Source organism: Zootermopsis nevadensis, unplaced genomic scaffold (assembly GCF_977971745.1).
Source record: "Zootermopsis nevadensis isolate Lab colony 2312 unplaced genomic scaffold, Znev_1.0 Znev_ptg000023l, whole genome shotgun sequence".
NCBI lineage: Eukaryota > Metazoa > Arthropoda > Insecta > Blattodea > Termopsidae > Zootermopsis > Zootermopsis nevadensis.
This window is the reverse complement of record NW_028259155.1, coordinates 5,244,892-5,265,065: the sequence shown is the minus strand read 5'-3', so window position 1 is coordinate 5,265,065 and position 20,174 is coordinate 5,244,892. Positions and strand designations below refer to the sequence as shown.

At 37.0% G+C, this 20,174-nt stretch overlaps 1 protein-coding gene and 1 long non-coding RNA gene across 6 annotated transcripts in view; one reads left to right on the top strand and one right to left on the bottom strand.

The window, feature by feature from the left end:
• onecut (homeobox protein onecut) overlaps positions 1–20,174 on the top strand; it is a 203,927-nt gene that overhangs the window by 26,338 nt on the left and 157,415 nt on the right. The gene's annotated exons all lie outside the window — the stretch shown is intronic.
• On the bottom strand, positions 9,148–18,657 carry LOC110831131 (uncharacterized). Its single transcript, XR_002543484.2, has 2 exons — positions 16,265–18,657; positions 9,148–9,374 (listed from the first exon to the last, which is right to left on the bottom strand). It is a non-coding gene; the product is annotated as an uncharacterized LOC110831131 (long non-coding RNA).

The following is a 20,174-nucleotide window of genomic DNA, read 5'->3' as shown; positions in this document are numbered from 1 at the left end:
TAAGTGGCAATTCCCGGCTCGCGGCCGGAACTGCATGTCTAACCGCCAAACGCTATAAGTGAAGTATCGATCCATAAAACAATTTGTACATTATACACAATTGTAGGTAATAATATGATATTAGCAATTGTTTGATTTAATTTATATATTTTATTATAGATTATGATTGTTCTGTTCAAAAGCTTAGCAGCGCACTTGGTAAAAGTTCGCGGTACACTGGTTGGGAATAATTATCTTAGAGGATCGGGGTTTGAGCATAAGTATCTGAGACGTAATGATCATTATCACGTTTACATAACCAGTCCCAGAGTTAAGAATGGTAAGAAGATAATAGTATTTTTTTTAAATATGGACTGCGTTCGCCAGGTTTAGGATAATGTCCAGTGCAGGGATATGGTACTAATGAACTTTCGGGTTCCATAAAGGTCTGAAATTTTGACCAACTAAGCTACTATTAGCTTTTAAGGAAAGGCATCTGATGGAATAACCGAAGTTCTAATGCGTTGAAGTAATGAATTTAAAGTTTGTTATTTGTTTTAATGGTCATTATTTGTTCATCGTAATTAGACCCCGTGTCTAAGATAATGTTAAGTAAAAATAATTGATTTTGAATTTAGCATTAGGCTTAACATTTGCGAATTGACTTAAAGTTTATCTGGATAGTTTTAACACGGATGTTAACCGTTTAGCACGAATTCTCTTTGAAGTCAACATCAGTTTAAAATTGTTCTTATTTATCACGAAAAATATTTTTCGTGACATCCTGGACATTATTCAAAGTTTGTCGTGGTTTTACTCAGTCCACGCACGAAAACACTGGAATTTTATCGCATTATTCCACATCCTTTACAGTTTATTATCGCTGTGCAACCTTTGTAGTTGATAACGGGTTGTTAAATAACTAAAGAATCAATTTAAACCTCTAAAGTTCTGTGGTTTAATTTTTAATTACATGAATTGTTATTTTTGTGGAATTAACTGTACGCGTGATTGATTTTCGTTCATTGCATAGTATTAAGAGTTAAATGTTCCTGTACTTAGCGTTGTTTACCATGTTTTAAAATCGATACTCCGTAACAAATTATTAAACGTGTGATGGTAACCTTAATGTAATTAATATAGTCTTAAACGTTGTGTGTGTTGATGTGTGTTAACCTATAAACTGTGGAGAGGTGGGGAATTTTAACGATGTCAAGCTGGTAGTAAGTAACGGCCGGTAAAAAGCAGCTGTTTAGTGACCAACTGGGGCTGGGGGGTTACAAAAACCTGGTAACAAAGTCGGTTGGCAATATTTCCACGTGTATATGCGTGTGAAAGCTCACGTATTTGTTATGCATGGCTGAGCCATTAGTAGTTCATGATGGTTGTGTTTGTATTTCTCTGTGAATCATCTGATCTACACTGCGTGTGAATGGATCGTAGTTTTCGTAAACAAGACTTTGAAAATATTTCTGCGTAAATAATATTGCTTTTTCGACAGCCAGAACAGTTTGAATTTCAGAATGGGCTAGATATCAATATTGGTCTCGTGTAAGGTATGTCATCTTAGATAAAGTAGACATTTAACTGGAAATTAAAAATATAAATCCCGCCTTGTACTATTTTTAAAAACTGTTATACAATTTTCATTTAAAAAGAATACTTAATCATCACATGACACATTACGTAACCTTTATTATCAAACGAAACGTTTATTAAAGTGTTCGCGAATTGCTATAAAGTTAACACGAGTTAAATATTCTCCCGTGACAGCTTATATGTGATACAATCTTTGATTGGTAAACTCAGTAGCATGAATGGAACCTGTTCGAAAATCTACAGAAAACAGTCACTTTTTTTAAATCCTTAGACTAGTTTGACAACTCTGGTGTAGAGGGCAGACAGTTACCATCATCTAATGCGTTTAAGTATAAAATAGGAAAAGGTGTATCGTAATATTAGATACAAATTTATATAAAACCCTAGATAAGTTACAGGCTTTCTGGAATTTACAGCTGGTAACAATGTTTTATTGTAAAATTTACAAGTAGGAGTAGAAACATGGAAAAGATATAATGAGATGGTTATGTAATAAACCTTGTCTTCAAACACGTAGACTGTGAAATAATTATAATATTGAATTCATATAAAATTTATTGAAATTACAGAATAACTAAACTATAAACTATATAAAGCTGAGTTATAACGTACGAAATCAAAGGTAAAAGTTGTTTTGAATATTCGGGGAACAGTCAAGAACCTCCTCTCACACTAAAAGGTTTTGTCGACATAGGTTCATGCTAAAACCTCGTTCAGTGTTTGGAATATTATAGATTTTAATACGATATAAAGCTGATAAGATCATCCTAGGTCAGCCATGTCATAATTGTTGCAAAACAAACTCAGCGATTTGTTAGATTACAGTCAATAGTAAATTCAATGTAACACGTAAGACATCATGTTATTAAACAGCTTGTGACAGTCGTACAATAGATGAAAATTCTAGTAATTTCTCGATAAAGTTTGGTGAAGGTGTGGGCAGGAATGTGTTTTTGTCCAGGAGTTAACCTGTAATTTCGTAAGTCATGAAATGGTATGCTTATCTCTCGGCGTAGAAATTTGTTTAACTTAGATTCGTCCTATATTTATTCATATATTGATGATATGATATTCAAGATCTCCTCCTTTTCGTCACCCATTGTCACTTGTCACCTGTCGCTGATATTATTTGCGATTGTAAACTTCTTGTAGGACAAATTCTACTGATCCACGGATATGATTTAAATTCTTCGTCCCTAAATCAACTACACATCAGCGCGAAGTCTGTGCGTAGATCTATGGTCTAGTGCAGTGTTTATCAACCTATGACACGCGTACCACTGATGGTACGCGAGCCGTTGTTGAGTAGTATACGCGAAGTAAGAAAAAAAATGATATTAACATAAATAAGTTTCTCCTTGAACGCATTTGTTTAGTGGTACATTTAATGTTAAATTAGAATTTGTGGTACGAAAGCTAAAAAAGGTTGAGAACCCCTGGTCTAGCGTATTTGCGTATTTGGTAAATTTTTGATGGTCGGTATGTTTTATAGATGGAAAATTATGTAATACCTTGTACGAGGTGCGATCGGAAAGTTTCAAGACTGTGTCAATAGAGGGCGAACTGGATGTAGTACGAGCTTCTGCCTATAGGGGGTGCGGCCTACATTCATAGTGAATCAGTGTGCCAGCCGGCATCATCGAATTAGCATTTGTTTCTTAGTTACTGGCGTTTTGGTAGTGCATTACACCGACCCTCCTGCGATTTCGGAATGGCGTGTGCATCAAATTTTGCCAAAGACTCGCCAAAACGGCAACGGAAACCTATGAAATGCTAAAGCAAGCATTTGGGGAGTCCGCAATGGGTCGTGCACAAACTTTTGTGTGGCATTCACGTTTTAAAAATGGCCGAACCTCTGTCGATGATGACGAGCGTTCTGGACGACCATCTTCGAGCACAACGCCCGAAAATGTTACGAAGATTCGGCAGGCCATTCACGAAGATCGACGTCGTACCATCAACGACTTGTGCGACATTGTTGGGATAGGCTATGGGACCTGTCAGCTGCTTCTAAAGGAAGAACTCCACATGCGACGCATCCTGTCTGAGGACCAGAAGCAGAATCGACTTCTCGTTTGTCAGGAGCTCAAAGATCTTGCAAGAACCGACCCCAACTTCCTTTCTAAGCTCCGTGTGACTTCTTCCTCTTCCCAAAGATGAAAATTCAGCTAAAGGGAAGGAGATTTGAGACGATAGAAGAGATTCAGGCAGAATCGCAGATGGTGCTTGACAGGCTGACAAAGAAAGATTTCCAGGGATGCTTCCAGGCTTGGCAGCGGCGCTGGGATCGTTGCGTTCACTCCCAGGGGAACTACTTCGAGGGTGATGGATGAATTTAATACCTGAGATAAGTGTACGGGTTTTTATAGGCGCAGTCTTGAAACTTTCCGATCGCACCTCGTATAATAATTAAAAACGGTAAAAAAATTGCAACGGTGATATTCAATATCATTGTTATAATGTAAACCGAAGTCTTTGTTGCAATATTGTGCCCTAACAATGACCTCGATTTGCAGGTTTGCGATAAGGTTGGCGGAAACACAGGGGTGTTTAAGCCCGGATGTGAATGGCACAGGAAACATGTCCCGTGGGCGAAGTCCCTGGAGGAATCAAGGGGTGGGAGTTTGCCAACCCCAGGCCGTATAACCCTTAACAGCGAAATCCCACTGCCGTTTAGGCCCATCGGGCAAAGCCCGCGGAACAGAAAACGCAGAGGGCTAGAAACCCGAGTAGACAAATTCCCAGCTGGGAGCTGGCGGTGTCTAGGGGGTATATTCTCCAGATGTGGCCTTTCCTCGTGGTGGTAAAACCCCTTTGGGACATTCCTGATCTTCCCGAGGCCTGGAAGTTCTTACCTGTTATGGGAGAAGCCCAGGGGTGTCCAGGCAAGCGAAGGTGAAATCCGGGACCGAAGTTACGGGGAACCCCGAAGAGAGACAATCAGCTGGTCCCCCGTATTTTGAACCCCGAATCATTACCGTGTTTGCAAGAACCCGCTGGAAAATCCTATGCTGAGCCAGTTTAATCCAACTCATTTATAGTATTTAAACATTCGTGTGTTAGTATGTTTTTAATATTTAATAGTCGAGAATGGTTGTTTGTAACTTCGTTTGATGTGTTAAACACGTTTATTAAACTGATTACAAGAACCAAATAAATTCAGAAGAAAAGTTTGTGTTTCTAAGAGAGAATACTCGTTCGTAACATTGAAAGATTCAAATAGGTCATAGCAATGTTTATTTTATGACTGTTTTGTCGTCAATATCATTCGTTTAAGATACTTAGTATCTACATGAGGATACAGCAACGTCATATAATTAGGTAGGTAGCGAATTCTTAACTTCGTTATGAACTGTTTAGTTATCAAAGATGTTGTATCTGGGTTTCAAGCCATAGGAGACCACAAATTTTCACTGAAAACTGACGTGCACAGAATTCGATGGGTATTACACCATTCTATGTCAATGTCAAAGCGAATTTTAAAGACGTATGTTAGTATTTTCGTCAGCTGTGTTTCCCAAAGTAGGTAGACGGTTCGGTCCATTTGTCTAAGAGGGTACTACGTAATATTTAAATGATTTATTATTGCAGAATCAACTGTGGACTAGAAGAGACCACAGGGTCTAATCCTTGAAAACATACGAAGACAGGGGCAGAAACACAAATGTCATTCATTTAGAAGTTGGCTTTTAGACTGTCATATTTCCATTGTGCAAGTTACTAGCAATTTTGTAGTCATAACCAATTTCTCCCCTTCTCTTCTCAAAAACCCCCCCCCCCCCAAGGTTTGATCCTTCTAACCACCCATTTTCCTGTCCAGTGTCCTTTGTATTCAGGTCTGATGATGGATACGAGGGATGTTTTGTAAAGATACTGCAGAATACATTTTCATAATGCACTAGCTGCTCACGCCTTGTTGGAATAATTCTCATAGTTGTGTCTAGTTATGTGATAAGGTATAATTTTGGGTTGAAACGTAAAAATTAAAGCCTTTTGTCCGAATGCATACTTGCTAGAAAGTTAACCAATTACTTTCTCAGGGGTATGACGGTAAGTTTTATATTCTGGGAGGGAAATTTATCTCTGCGTCACCATATCTAAAATATTCCTGTTGTTTGATGTATTCTTACAGAACAGTTACTGGGGGGGGGGGGGGGTTACATTCCCGAGATAATATGGACGGAGCTTAAATAGAGGAATATTATTAGTTATTATTAATTTAAATATTATCGGTCATTAACAATAGCTCATCATGTATTTTTCTTGGTTTGTACCTGTGTTGAGATCCACACATTTGCATTTTTATTCGTGCGTTTAAAGTATATTTTACTACAAATGTATTCTTCTCAAAAGGTTGTCTGATACCATGTAAATGTAACAAGACGTGAAGTATGTTGAATATTGTAAAGTCCTCTTAAGTTACAAGCTGTAAGTACACTTTCTCCAGAAAGTGTACTTAAGAAGACAGTGTTTATATAAAAGAAAATGTTCGATGACGTCGATGATGGTACCTAACATTAACAGCGATGATATCGTCATAAAGTATACGAAAGGACGAAGGCAAACTAAGCGGAGGGCAGGCTATGGGTTGGAACTAGAAGAATAGAACCGGATGTGATTGTCTACTTTCCTATTACCGCAGTAATGACCAGTGTTAAAAAGTTTTAAACGTAGTCACACGTGAGTAAAAAAAGCTCATTCATAAAATATGTAGACCTTTTTTTTGTAGACATTTACAAACACGTATCTCGATTCCTGGCCAAGATGTTATGAGTGGGTATATAAAATGTAAGTCACGTAATTTTTTTTCTTCTAAATAAATCTGTAACTTAATAAAGTTACAGGCTGAATGCTGGATAGAAGTCGGTAATCTTAAATATATTTCACTTTTCTCTCGTCATTACGTCCAGATCAGCTCTGATAACTGTCCAACCATGTGATTACAGGATTTTTTCTCCTCCTAGCGAACAGCTGTTGGGGCAAAGCGTGAAGCTTACTACTTGTATTCTGCTATATACCTGGACAGATGACAGATTTAGTCAATAGGACATAGACAAATAAACCGATTTTGAACACTCATTTTGAGTTTACACACGACCGGCGAACCTTAATTATGAGGATGACAGCTGTCTTGTATTTTCCATAACAGAATAATAAATTCTGAACTAGCAAGTCTGCATTTTATGATATTCGTCCTGAAGATGTCCCTCCCAGCTCTTCAGAAAGCCGTAATTATTTTAAATATTTTTTTTCTGAATTAAGGAAACGTTAAAGGTAGTTTACCCTGTGCCAAAAGACGACGCCATGAAGATGTACAGGGATATGGGAGAAACATTTGACGTCTTAAATTTCTTGGACGTAATGAAAGTTCGTAGGAAATTTCACATTCCGGCCCGCTTTAATGACGGTGAAACATCTCGCTGTGTCCGTTGGATAAGGAGTTATGTCGGGCAAAGAAATTGTGTTGAAGAGAAAGGTCCCATCCCTGCTTTGAATAAAAGTTTGATCTTTTCTTTACTTACTGAAGTATCTCGTCTCACCAAACTGTAGTTGAGAAAGTCATATATGGAATACGATATTAATATGGAATACCTCTGTGTTGGAAAATAAGATTACACTAGAAAATTTGGCTAAATCATGCTGATGTACAGTAATGTTTGCCCAGTTCAGATTTGTTATATTTTGATTGTGGTTAACGGGGAGATTTCTCATAAAGAAGATATTTAATTGGGTAGTAGTGTCATAGAGAATGTCGTGATTCAGAAAAATTCTATTTCTTTTTATTTTTCCAAATAAGGCGTTTAACATCATTAAAATGGTGTTTTTCAGTTTAAAGTGGCTTATAATTCCACGGACAATCTTGATTTATTAAAACAGTATTCCTTATTAGGTACTTTGTTTATCTCCAATACATATTACATATTCTTTATACCACATTATAAACGTTTGACTTAGATCGTACAAACTTTCTAAAATATAACATTTTTAAAATTAAAAAGTTTTTACAAAATTACTTACTTTATACAATACATAAATAGTATTCCATGTACAACATATTTATTGTATGCGTTCAGAGGACTGTCTTGCTTTTTGAACAACGCTGTTCCAATGCATAGTGTTATATAACGTTTAATCGTAAAATGATTGCTAATGACGAAATTAAAATAATATTAAAAACAAAATTATTGTTTCATGTTCTAAGGCTCTGTTTTAGAATTTTATATGAGACATTATGGGAAAATAGGCTGATTTCCGAGTCGATATTTGAACAACGCAAGTCATGACCGACTAATTATCAGTGTTGGGAACAGAATCGCTGAAGTGGTCCTTGCTACCTCAATCATCGCCCTGATGATGGAGGCAGCAATGATCTCTGAAACTTTGGTAAACTTCTACTAGACTACACGACACAACAACCCAGAAGACAGCCATCTTCTGACTCACCAAACCTCAAATCCTAAACAAAATCGGTGTTTTCGGTTTAATATATATGGAATGAATCCAGTTTCATAAATAATAGATTGAAAACATCCTTAAATTTGAACGAAGTATCAGAAAATGGTAGGAGTAATATAAAGTCGTTCTAGGATTTTATCAAAACCTTCCTATTGCATCTTCTGCCATTACAACACACTTTATCAAATTATATTATATATTATACATTCTCTTGTTTGTTAAATTTTCATTCGTTGAAATTTACCTGAAATATTAATTAACCTGGTTTAAGTGCCTTTCCTACCCTCTAAAATTTAAAATATATGGGTTATGTATACGCTTTTTAAGGTGTAGACCGTGATTTGTATTTCTCCGTACTCCAAATTATTTATCCACTGTTTGTGATGAATGATTATACTTCTATCAATCATGTAATCCTAATTGGCACGGCTGAACGCCATGGACCGGAAACATGAAGGCTATAAAAACAAAATGTATTTCGGTTGTCTCTTTTTGGCTATATTCAAGTGTCCAAGCAAAAGGAAATAAATGTTTGAATATTATTGGAAAAAAAAAGTAGGCTTGTGTTCAATACTTCACGCTTGATATAGAACAGGATGGTTTGTAAGGATAATTCTGGAGCCTAGTATTACTAAATTGTGTGAAAGATATACAGTAAAATGGTTATTTATTAATTTATTTGGTTCTTAATGTGCCATATTTACACCACGATAGAATATTAATATAAAACAGCTAATTTAAAAATTATTTGAATATGAGATAAGAGTAAAATTTTTTTTGGGGGGAAAGTCAGTAAAATTCCCAAAATTATATTAACGAAGAAGTTAAGAGAGCAGAATGTATTCTAGAAATGCTTAATATCATTTTGTTCAGAATAAATTTTATAGTAATCTCGTATTTTGAACGTAAAAACGAAACTATTAAATATACTTTTACCTTCTGTTTTGTATTGGTGTTACATTTGTTCGAGAAAAATGGATGAAACAGAACAAAGCGTAGGTTAATAATTTGTACGCTACATTCATACAATATTATTTAGATGTTCAAATTAAGAATGTTCAGATCGGCGGGACACGTAGTTCTCGTGGAATCATTTTCTGGGGGAAAAATTGCTTATTCAGTGCAGCTCAACTTTATTGGCGTCGGAACAAGCGAGATACAACGAGATTGGTAAAAATTAGTCTGGTTTCCTGTTAAGTAAGAGATGCCTGAAGATTGCTGTCTTCTGGGTTGTTACGACGTGTAGTCTGGTAGAAGTTTATTGGTGCTTCAGAGGTCCTTGCTGCCTCCATCATCAGGGCGATGACTCATATCACCAAGAGGTGATTGTCCATCGATAACTAAGAACATAAAAGTGTAGTAAATATTTCCGAGGTAACAAGTGTATTGCGTTTTTTTACAAATTGAAGGTGTGTGGCAACCCTGCGTCGAACAAGTCTATCGGCGCCATTTTTCCAAAAGCATGTGCTCACTTCGTGTCTCTGTGTCACATTTTGGTAATTTTCGCATTGTTTTTTTAGACATAATGCTATTGCACACTTAATAGTGTAAACATAACTTTTATATGCACTGGGAAACCAAAAAATTCGTGTGACTCGCTTTATTGCGGTGGTCTGGAACCGAACCCGCAATATTTCCGAGGTATGCTTGTACATGTTTATACAGCCATATAGACCACTTTTGCAGAATGAACAGTGTTTAAAACATTGTCAGAAATTGGACGTGACAGAGTGAGAGGATCTTGAGGGGGGTTTATAATTAGTTGGTCAATATATCCCGTGATTTCTTACGAAACTCCAAGACTTACCATTGCATTCTCTGCTGAGCCTGTTTAATCCCTTCAACATATGGGTGTACTGTTTTATGCATAGAACTATAATAAATACAGAGAAAACTTGAGATATTTTGAAAAAATATTAACTTAAAGCGAATTGTTTGTTGCTGTTTTACGATAAACTGTAAATATTTATGCGTGTTAATGAGGTGTGGAAAAAATACAGTTCCAGGTTATAAAATATGTCGTGGTAGACACTGGATTCGTCTGGATGTACATTAGGTAGAATGTTCCAGCGTTCGTGTGTTTTGAAAGTGTTGCCCATAGCAACGGTGTTTTGTGTAGCGTGGCCTGTCGTGTTTGGGTTCAGCTGAACTGTTCCCCCTCCCTACCTCCTACCCCTCTATTCCCCTATCCACAACTCCACAAGCAGTTCATACACACACTTTCAAGAGTTTACATACTATTTCTGTCTTGCCTGCGAAGCCATTTCTCCCAAGTTAAAACTGAATGCTTTGGTAGACATTTTCTATGGATAATTTGCACCTTTTAACTGGCAGTCAAACAATAATAAAATATTATTACGTCTGTAATTTCGTGGTATAAATTTTTCCTCCGATGATTCTGTGAATGGTATCGTATGATGTTTATTTGTTTAATTTAATTATTTATTAAATTATTTAATGACAGTGTACCTTTACACTAATTAAAGCCTATTATACGAACATCGGATTAGGTCTTCCAATTCAAAATTATTTCTGAAATAGCAGATCTGTTTAGATATTCTGTTGGGGTTTCTTGGCTAGTGTCAAAGTTAATCGTAAGGCCTTTGCCTACACAGGGCAATAAATTATAATATCAGACATCATCTTAGAAATAATTATCGTATAGTCCCACAGTACATTACAAAAATTAACATTAAAAAAATAATTATGAAGTTACGTATTAAATAATATTTTCCAACCTTCTGTTATACCTGTTGTAGACAAAAATATTCTATCAGTTAACGAACAGCCTTCAGTTAAGATAAGACACATAAAACACCTGAGATTATTATTATATACAAATTAATATTAGTAGTATCGTTTCCGGAAATTCGTAATTCTTAATAGATATAACCCATTGAAGTCTAACCTCGTCTGAGTAATATTTAAGAATTCAATCCCTACCGCAAAGAAAACAACACTTCAACGTTACATAAATCAAATCAGTTAACGCTCTCAAGGATATAATCGATGTTTACTCTTACGTAACCGACAAATACTTTGTGGAAAAAACCACATAATTATACGTAGATTGTTGATGTAGATGGTAAATATAGTTACCACTATGATTTAGGAGGTTAAATTATATTTTTGAATAAGTGATGAGGTGGTATATTTACGAGGATAATAAATCAAGGAAATAATTGTTCTTATCCGTTTAAAAGCCTGTTAAAAATTCGACGAATTTTAATTTTTTTTGTGGTTACAGAAGTCAGTAAAGACAGAATCGTGACAGATATTTGTGGAAATGCGAAGTATGGACTCTTGTACCGAGGAAAGAGATAAGAACAGGAATAAGGGAGTTGGACAGAAGGGGAGTGAATAAAGAGTTGTTAATTGTCCGGTTTACGCTGGGATGTGAGTGTCTCTCGTACTGGGAGCAAACGTATCATTTAGAAATATCATGGCTGGATCTGATTTAATGCTATCCGACCTGCAGAGATGTCAAGTGTTGATAACACTCTTATTAATTTATATTTTACAATTTGTGTTTCTATAAGATACAATAAATAAAACATATAGTTTATGAAATGTAAATGAAATAAATAATTTAAATTACACTTTTGTGGTGTAGAAAATTTTGAAGTCCATTGTATTTACTTTCTATTTTAATTTTCTGTGTTTGTAGCAGGATAAAGGAATTGTATTGGGCCCAGTTCGGATTATGTTTAATAACTTTATATTATGAAATTTATTTTTGTATCCTTTGATTCAAGCCTGTCTGTGAAATACATGCACCAAACATTATATATTAAATCTGAAAAATGATTCGTTATACGCGCTTTCACTATACGCGTTTTCACGGTTTTATTTAAGTATCATGAAGAACCTTAAAATGTCATTAGATATATTTTAAAGCCTTCGTCAAAACTATTCAAGGCTTATCAGGTAATATGATAAAGTTGATAAGTGCTGTATCAGCTCCCGTAAATAACATCTAAAAATTCGGCACGCACCTCAAAGAAAACACAACTCTTAAGCATTACATAGCTTGTTAATGCTGTTTAAGGAAATGATCTCTGGTTGCAGTGAGAATCATACGAAACCCATAAAGGCGAAATGAAGAATTATTGATTGTAAAAGCAGGTGGGACATAATTACCACTAGACTTTAAAGCGGAAAAGTCTTGCATAGTTAATGATAACGATAATGCAAATCATGGTGGGTTGGTATTCTGATAATTCGCTGCGTAGACTTGTAGGCGGTACCATTTTACATGACGTCATAACCATGAAGATTACAATCCTAATTTGTAACACCTTGATAACATCAAATCTCATATGCTGATTCAGTTTCGATAATTTAGAATTTTTCACAAATTTATAAACATTTTTTTTTCCTACTCAGTTTGTAGCTTGTGAGTAAAATTAATTATTGACGTTAGAGTTTGGTGTGGAGATTAAATGACTGACCATACATCAGCTGTACACATGATAGCGACATCATAGTTGTGTGGAATATCTCCGTACTAACCTTTCCACAAACCATGTTTTGTGTCTTGAACAGGAAAGGAATTTTCTCACATTCGGTCCTTCTGCAGGTTAATGTAGACAAGAAGTCTTTTGTTTTGAGTTCGTTTACGAAATTATCACTTGTTAAAATAATAAACCATTATACTTCGCCGAACAGGTAACGCCATGTTTCTTTTTTTCGAAAGTTACGCGGTTCAAATTACATGTAGCTGTGTATTACAGTGCGTTTACTAATAAAGTTTAACGCATCTGTAACTTCCCGACTCCCGGCTACAACTACGTGACTCACCGCCAAACGCTACAAGGTTTTCCCGATAGGAGTAAAGTGTCTTTGCATGAAAACAATACAATCAGCTTTACTTATATTGTTGTAATGCCAGTCGGGAGGCGGTGACAATTGCGTTTAACTTTATTATTGAACTTAGGCTGCGGTTTATGTCAGCGTTTTCATCGGACTTTCCATGGGTTTATCGTTATTATTACGTATTGTAAATTTCTCATAAAAATGTGACTCATGCGGTAAAATTCCTTTCCCGAGATCGACTTTCGATTTATCGTTATTATTACGTATTGTAAATTTCTCATAAAAATGTGACTCGTGCGGTAAAATTCCTTTCCCGAGATCGACTTTCGATTCATCGTTATTATTACGTATTGTAAATTTCTCATAAAAATGTGATTCGTGCGGTAAAAATTCCTTTCCCGAGATCGACTTTCGATTTATCGTTATTATTCCGTATTGTAAATTTCTCATAAAAATGTGATTCGTGCGGTAAAAATTCCTTTCCCGAGATCGACTTTCGATTTATCGTTATTATTCCGTATTGTAAATTTCTCATAAAAATGTGACTCATGCGGTAAAATTCCTTTCCCGAGATCGACTTTCGATTCATCGTTATTATTACGTATTGTAAATTTCTCATAAAAATGTGATTCGTGCGGTAAAAATTCCTTTCCCGAGATCGACTTTCGATTTATCGTTATTATTCCGTATTGTAAATTTCTCATAAAAATGTGATTCGTGCGGTAAAAATTCCTTTCCCGAGATCGACTTTCGATTTATCGTTATTATTCCGTATTGTAAATTTCTCATAAAAATGTGACTCATGCGGTAAAATTCCTTTCCCGAGATCGACTTTCGATTTATCGTTATTATTACGTTTTGTAAATTTCTCATAAAAATGTGACTCGTGCGGTAAAATTCCTTTCCCGAGATCGACTTTCGATTTATCGTTATTATTACGTATTGTAAATTTCTCATAAAAATGTGACTCATGCGGTAAAATTCCTTTCCCGAGATCGACTTTCGATTTATCGTTATTATTACGTATTGTAAATTTCTCATAAAAATGTGTCTCATGCGGTAAAATTCCTTTCCCGAGATCGACTTTCGATTTATCGTTATTATTACGTATTGTAAATTTCTCATAAAAATGTGACTCGTGCGGTAAAATTCCTTTCCCGAGATCGACTATCGATTTATCGTTATTATTACGTATTGTAAATTTCTTATAAAAATTTGATTCATGCAGCAAAAACACCTCCTCCGAGATCGACTATCGATTGCTGTCTTACGTAATGTAGTGAATAAACTCGATATATGTATTTCCGTTTGGATTCAGTTCGTTTAAACCCTGCTAAATTTGTCTGTCTGACCGTATCAGACTATCAGAGTGTAATAATTAACTAGGACCTCAAATAAAGAGACATTGGTAGCTGTTCCTGGAATGTGTAGCGTATGTAAACGAGCAGGAATTTTAACTTTTATGTTATTCGTATATTTCGATCTCTTTTCATGTTTTATCGGGCTTAAGAGCGGAATAATATTGTTCATAAAATATAACAAACGAAAGCAAATTAATGCGAAATGTTTTGTTTATTTTGATGTGATTGAAAGTTTAAATAATATAAATGTAGTTTTATATATGGTAGAAAAGGTCTGTATTAATTTGCAGGTGAGTCTAACATAAATGATTATGTCAATTATTTTATATAATAGAACTGTTTGAATTACATTGTGAACATTTACAATGTTTAATAAGTTTTCTGAACAAGTAAGACCACTCAAAATGTAAATATAAAAAGGTGCTTTCTAGAACGAATATAAATTACTTGTTATATAAAAGTAACAAAAAATTATTATAACGAACAACATAAATAATTAGAAGCAGTATCGAGTAGTTCAATAAATGTTATTCGATCTGCACAGTTATTAACATTATGTAGTGTCATAATAAACTTTTGTCTTGAAGAAACTGTTTCCTCCCTCTTTAGAATTTATCCTTTACAAAGATGATTCTTCCAGAACTACGATAACGCAGAAGTTACGTTTATAAATGAGAGATTTTCTGATTTGGTTTTCTCTCTTTCACTGTGAGTGCTTTGTAAAGGGATAACTCCTGATCTTCTCTTGTGTCAGTGCCTTTTTTAATTTCATTCTTATAATCACCTCACACGATTTTCATCGCCTCATTTAAGTACGTTTCATAATACGTCTGTTAATATGATCACTTCAACCCTCAAATACTGCAAATTTTCGATCTGTATTATTAGCGTTTAGTTCAGTTCAGTTTGAAATTATTTTATTTTGAATCCTGTCACATATAATTTGTGGTTTTCTCACTAAGAGTCGCATTGCATAACAAATTGGTATTCAAAATACATGCAAGTTATATCTTATACAATTCTAGCACAGACCTTGCTGAATTAAAGAAAATTACTATTATAATATTAATAAAATCTAAATATTAATTATGTATATTCGAAAACGTTTTCCAAGCCCTTACTGACGTCATATTTTTTTTTACGTATTTATCGTTATATTTACAAAACACTGCATTATTCTAGATGACAGATAAACGTCATTTGTAAACAGAAAACACATTTTTAATTCTAACACCAAGATTAGATATGTGAGTTCGTCATTTCCGTTTTATAAGGTCAGCCAACGTTAAAGGTCACAAATTGGAAAATTAGAATTGGTGTAATCATCAAAACAGTTGATTCATGTGTGTAAAATGTGCACATATAACGGTTTATGTGGGAGGAGTTCGAAATTTCATCCATTGCACCTTCCAAATATCATCCTCTCCTCTGTCAGCGTAAAATAAGCATTCTGTAATTTATATTACATTCTGGTATCCTTGTTAAGGTATTGCGTATTTATGGTTTCTGACTAAATTTAGACTAGTGGATGATTAAGCCCAAATTGGTCTTCGCTTGAAGTACAGCAGAATTTATGTTTAAATGTCAAGTTCGCTTCTAAATTAGTACCACGTAAATGTCTGTAAAACATCGCGTAGTTCTTAAACCTTAGTGGGACAGGAGATCGAACCAAAGTAGGCACGTTTGTGACTGTAATCACGCTTAAAAAGTGGATAATGGCACAAAAATTCTATCCCTTAACCGTTATAATATTAAATCAGTTTCATTAAAATATAATTTCAATAGATTTTAAATGTAACATTTTTTTACGTAGAAAAGATAAACTTAAAATTTGTCGAAATGATTTGTAAAGCATAAGAAATGACTAACGAAACTGGCTTAAAAAACCCTTTACTTTCACAAAATGGTATGTTTGAGATAACATTAAAAGGTTTCATCAGTAAAATTTAAAATTTTGTTATTGGCTAATATTTAAGTCAAGACGTGTGATTTGCGAATATTTGCGATTAAATTTTATTTTTATATTATTCTTCATTGTTAACTGTTAAAATTACCTTAACATGATAATGTTCCTGTCCTCATGGTTTTAAAGTTTCAACGTTATTTTGCTCCGAGGTTTACGCACACAGACTGTAGATTAATATTGAAGAATGATAAATTCGACTGTGTCCTGTTTTAACAGCGCTACGCGTTATCCACACAGCACATCATACGAGTTACTCGCGCATGCGCAGATCACTGTTTCCGCACAGCGTGACGTAAACTAATTTCTTCACGTACCACACCAGCTGTGTGTCTATCTGTAAGTCTCCACGGCTTTGCACCCAAGAGTTCATTACGCCAGAGTAAATCAATATCTTTGTTAATTTTTTAAAATTGAGCTATTTGTTAAACACAGCACCGTGTGTCCTTGATTCTTTGGTGTTTCTTTCCTGACTGTACCTAGGCTATATTGCGTGGGTCTCCCCTTACCTTATTAGCAGAATAACATATTGTTCACGAAAGGTTTGCTACAGGAAACCGCTTACCACGTGGATCCGTTCAGAACGAATCTGTAGCACTTCACAATAAATAACTTAATTTCCTAAAGATAATCTTCATGGACGAATTTGTAAGAGATACCACATTACCCGTTCAAATCCCTTATTTAAAAAACTAATTTACATTTCTAAAACATCTGTAATTTCTTTACGATATTGGCCTGATAATATGAAGATTATTGACGTTTCAAAAGTATTTATTACCTCCATCATCAGGGCGTTTCAGAGGTGCAGTGAGCCCTTATGATGGAGGCAGCAGGCACCTCTGAAACGGTAAATTTCTACCAGACTACACGATACAGCATTCCAGAAGACAGTGAGAAACTGAAATTTCAACAACGTTTAAAATTATAGTTTTATATTCTAATATGGACAGTGCGAGAGAATGTGTGTGTGTGTGCGCACACAGACTCGAGTGTGTTGTTGTTGTAGAGAGATGACTGTATGGGCAGACCACTGTAACTGATTTAATTTGACGTGGATAAATCAGGGTTGACAATCCAAGGTCGCAACGCCGACCTACGTTACATTGGTGTCAGAAGTGGGATTGTCAACAATGGAGTCTGCACTACAGGATAATCTATAACGCACATAAACATGCCGCCAGCATCTGAAGATGGCCAGCGCCCGGATGATGGTAGTCCACCTGGACAGGTTGGCGTAGTATTCGGGTGCTGCTCTGGACGAGCAGCTTTAAGGACGGGGTAGTGTAACGTGTTGTCGTGAGAGCAGCACAACAATGCCAATAAACAGTTTAGTTGTCTGTTTATTGACATTGTTACGCATTCGGCATTGTTGTGTGTTTATATACATTGTTGCTTTTGGCATTGTTGTATTTGTTTATAGCCATTGTTGCGTTAGACATTATTGTGTCTGGCATTGTTGTGTCTGTTTAATGACATTGTTGTATTCATTTTGATTTAGTTACGCCTCTTCATCATTTCCTCCATGTACGGAGTCAGACACTTCAGACATGGAAGTAGATCTGTCATTCACGTTCCTCCGGAAGGGGTTGGAAAACAGACTGTGTTGTGAGTTGGAGTTGAGGTTGGAAAGGGAGAGTGTGAGTTGCAAGCGATATGCTGTTGCGGACATTGGTGGAGTCGAGTGAGTGGAGCCAGCGAGTGTCCAGTGGGGTGCTACGGGCCGACGCCGAGTAAGGACTGGTCGGCTACGTGAGCGAGCACCGGGTACGGGTAGAATAGGTTGGCGACGGCGACAACCTATTCTATTTTTATTGGTTCTTTATTCGCCATTATTGTGAACAACAAATTTGTAGCTACTCGGTATTGTTGTGTTGGTATACCAACGACGAGGTCAACAACTACCATACAGTCGCATTATCACTGCTCCTGAAATTGGATTTATCAACTACTTGAAGTACCAACACCAGCAAAGATGAGATTGCGTTTCACAGAAGTAGATTTCTGCAGATTGCTGGCAATTTGCTTTGCTGTTTTGACCCTGGAAAAACCCGTCTATGAGTTATCAGAGGGGCACAGGGAATGGGTAATTCTCTCCAATGGCAGCATCGTCAGCCCAGACTGACAAATATCCTTGTGGGAGAGGTTTTTCGGCCCGCACCCAGTCCTGAAAGAGCTAAGCTGTGAATCGGTTGTATAAGAAGTGCGTCGTAGACTAGATAATTTGGTGTTGGTAAAAACGTATTAGAAAATCACAGGATAATGCAACATCATTACACCCAATATCTGCCGTCATTCCTAACGCCGTCGTTTCAACGCCCGGAAGCAACCATAACCTTCCAGGAGAAAACGGTGGCCTGGATAAAAGAGATTCTCGGACAACAAAGCATGCCGGACGTACCCATCAGCTACTCCACAAATGACGTATCCTTTCTCTTGATATTGATATGCGTCATCTTTTTTGTGAAGTTTTTCTCTGCCTGGGCTCACAACGATGATCCCGAGGTGGTCGATGACCCTAGGGTAGACGATGACCCCGAGGTGGACGATGACCCTAGGGTAGACGATGACCCCGAGGTGGACGATGACCCTAGGGTAGACGATGACCCCGAGGTGGACGATGACCCTAGGGTAGACGATGATCCCGAGGTGGATGATGACCTCGAGGTGGTTGATGACCCTAGGGTAGACAATGACCCCGAGGTGGACGATGACCCTAGGGTAGACGATGACCCCGAGGTGGATGATGACCTCGAGGTGGTTGATGACCCTAGGGTAGACGATGACTCCGAGGTGGTCGATGACCGTAGGGTAGACGATGACCCCGAGGTGGTCGATAACCCTAGGGTAGACGATGACCCCGAGGTGGTCGATGACTCCGAGGTGTATGATGACCCCGAGGTGGATGACGAGCTCGAGGTGAACGATGAGTTCAAGGGAGACAAAGTGAAATGTCTCATCAAATCGCTGAAGGCCTGGATTAAACACAGACGAACAGTGAACGATATCTTGGTCAAGATGTTCTCTAAACAGCAGGAGGTAATTAATGGACAACAGGACGTCATAAAGGCTCTCGTAGAAATGCTGCAAAACACTGGCTGGAGGAACGTGAATGACAGATCTACTTCCATGTCTGAAGTGTCTGACTCCGTACATGGAGGAAATGATGAAGAGGCGTAACTAAATCAAAATGAATACAACAATGTCATTAAACAGACACAACAATGCCAGACACAATAATGTCTAACGCAACAATGGCTATAAACAAATACAACAATGCCAAAAGCAACAATGTCTATAAACATACAACAATGCCGAATGCGTAACAATGTCAATAAACAGACAACTAAACTGTTTATTGACATTGTTGTGCTGCTCTCACGACAACACGTTACACTACCCCCTCCTTAAAGCTGCTCGTCCCGAGCAGCACCCGAATAATACGCCAACCTGTCCAGGTGGACTACCATCATCCGGGCGCTGGCCATCTTCAGATGCTGGCGGCGTGTTTATGTGCGTTATAGATTATCCTGTAGTGCAGACTCCATTGTTGACAATCCCACTTCTGACACCAATGTAACGTAGGTCGGCGTTGCGACCTTGGATTGTCAACCCTGATTTATCCACGTCAAATTAAATCAGTTACAGTGGTCTGCCCATACAGTCATCTCTCTACAACACACTCGAGTCTCTGTGCACACACGCACACACATTCTCTCGCACTGTCCATCGAGTCTATCTGGTAACCGAGCTCCGCTCTTCACACTCTTCTCTTACACGTCGGCCCGTAGCACCCCACTGGACACACGCTGGCTCCTCGGCCGCCACGGTCCACGTACCCGGTGCTCGCTCACGTAGCCGACCAGTCCTTACTCGGCGTCGGCCCGTAGCACCCCACTGGACACTCGCTGGCTCCACTCACTCGACTCCACCAATGTCCGCAACAGCATATCGCTTGCAACTCACACTCTCCCTTTCCAACCTCAACTCCAACTCACAAT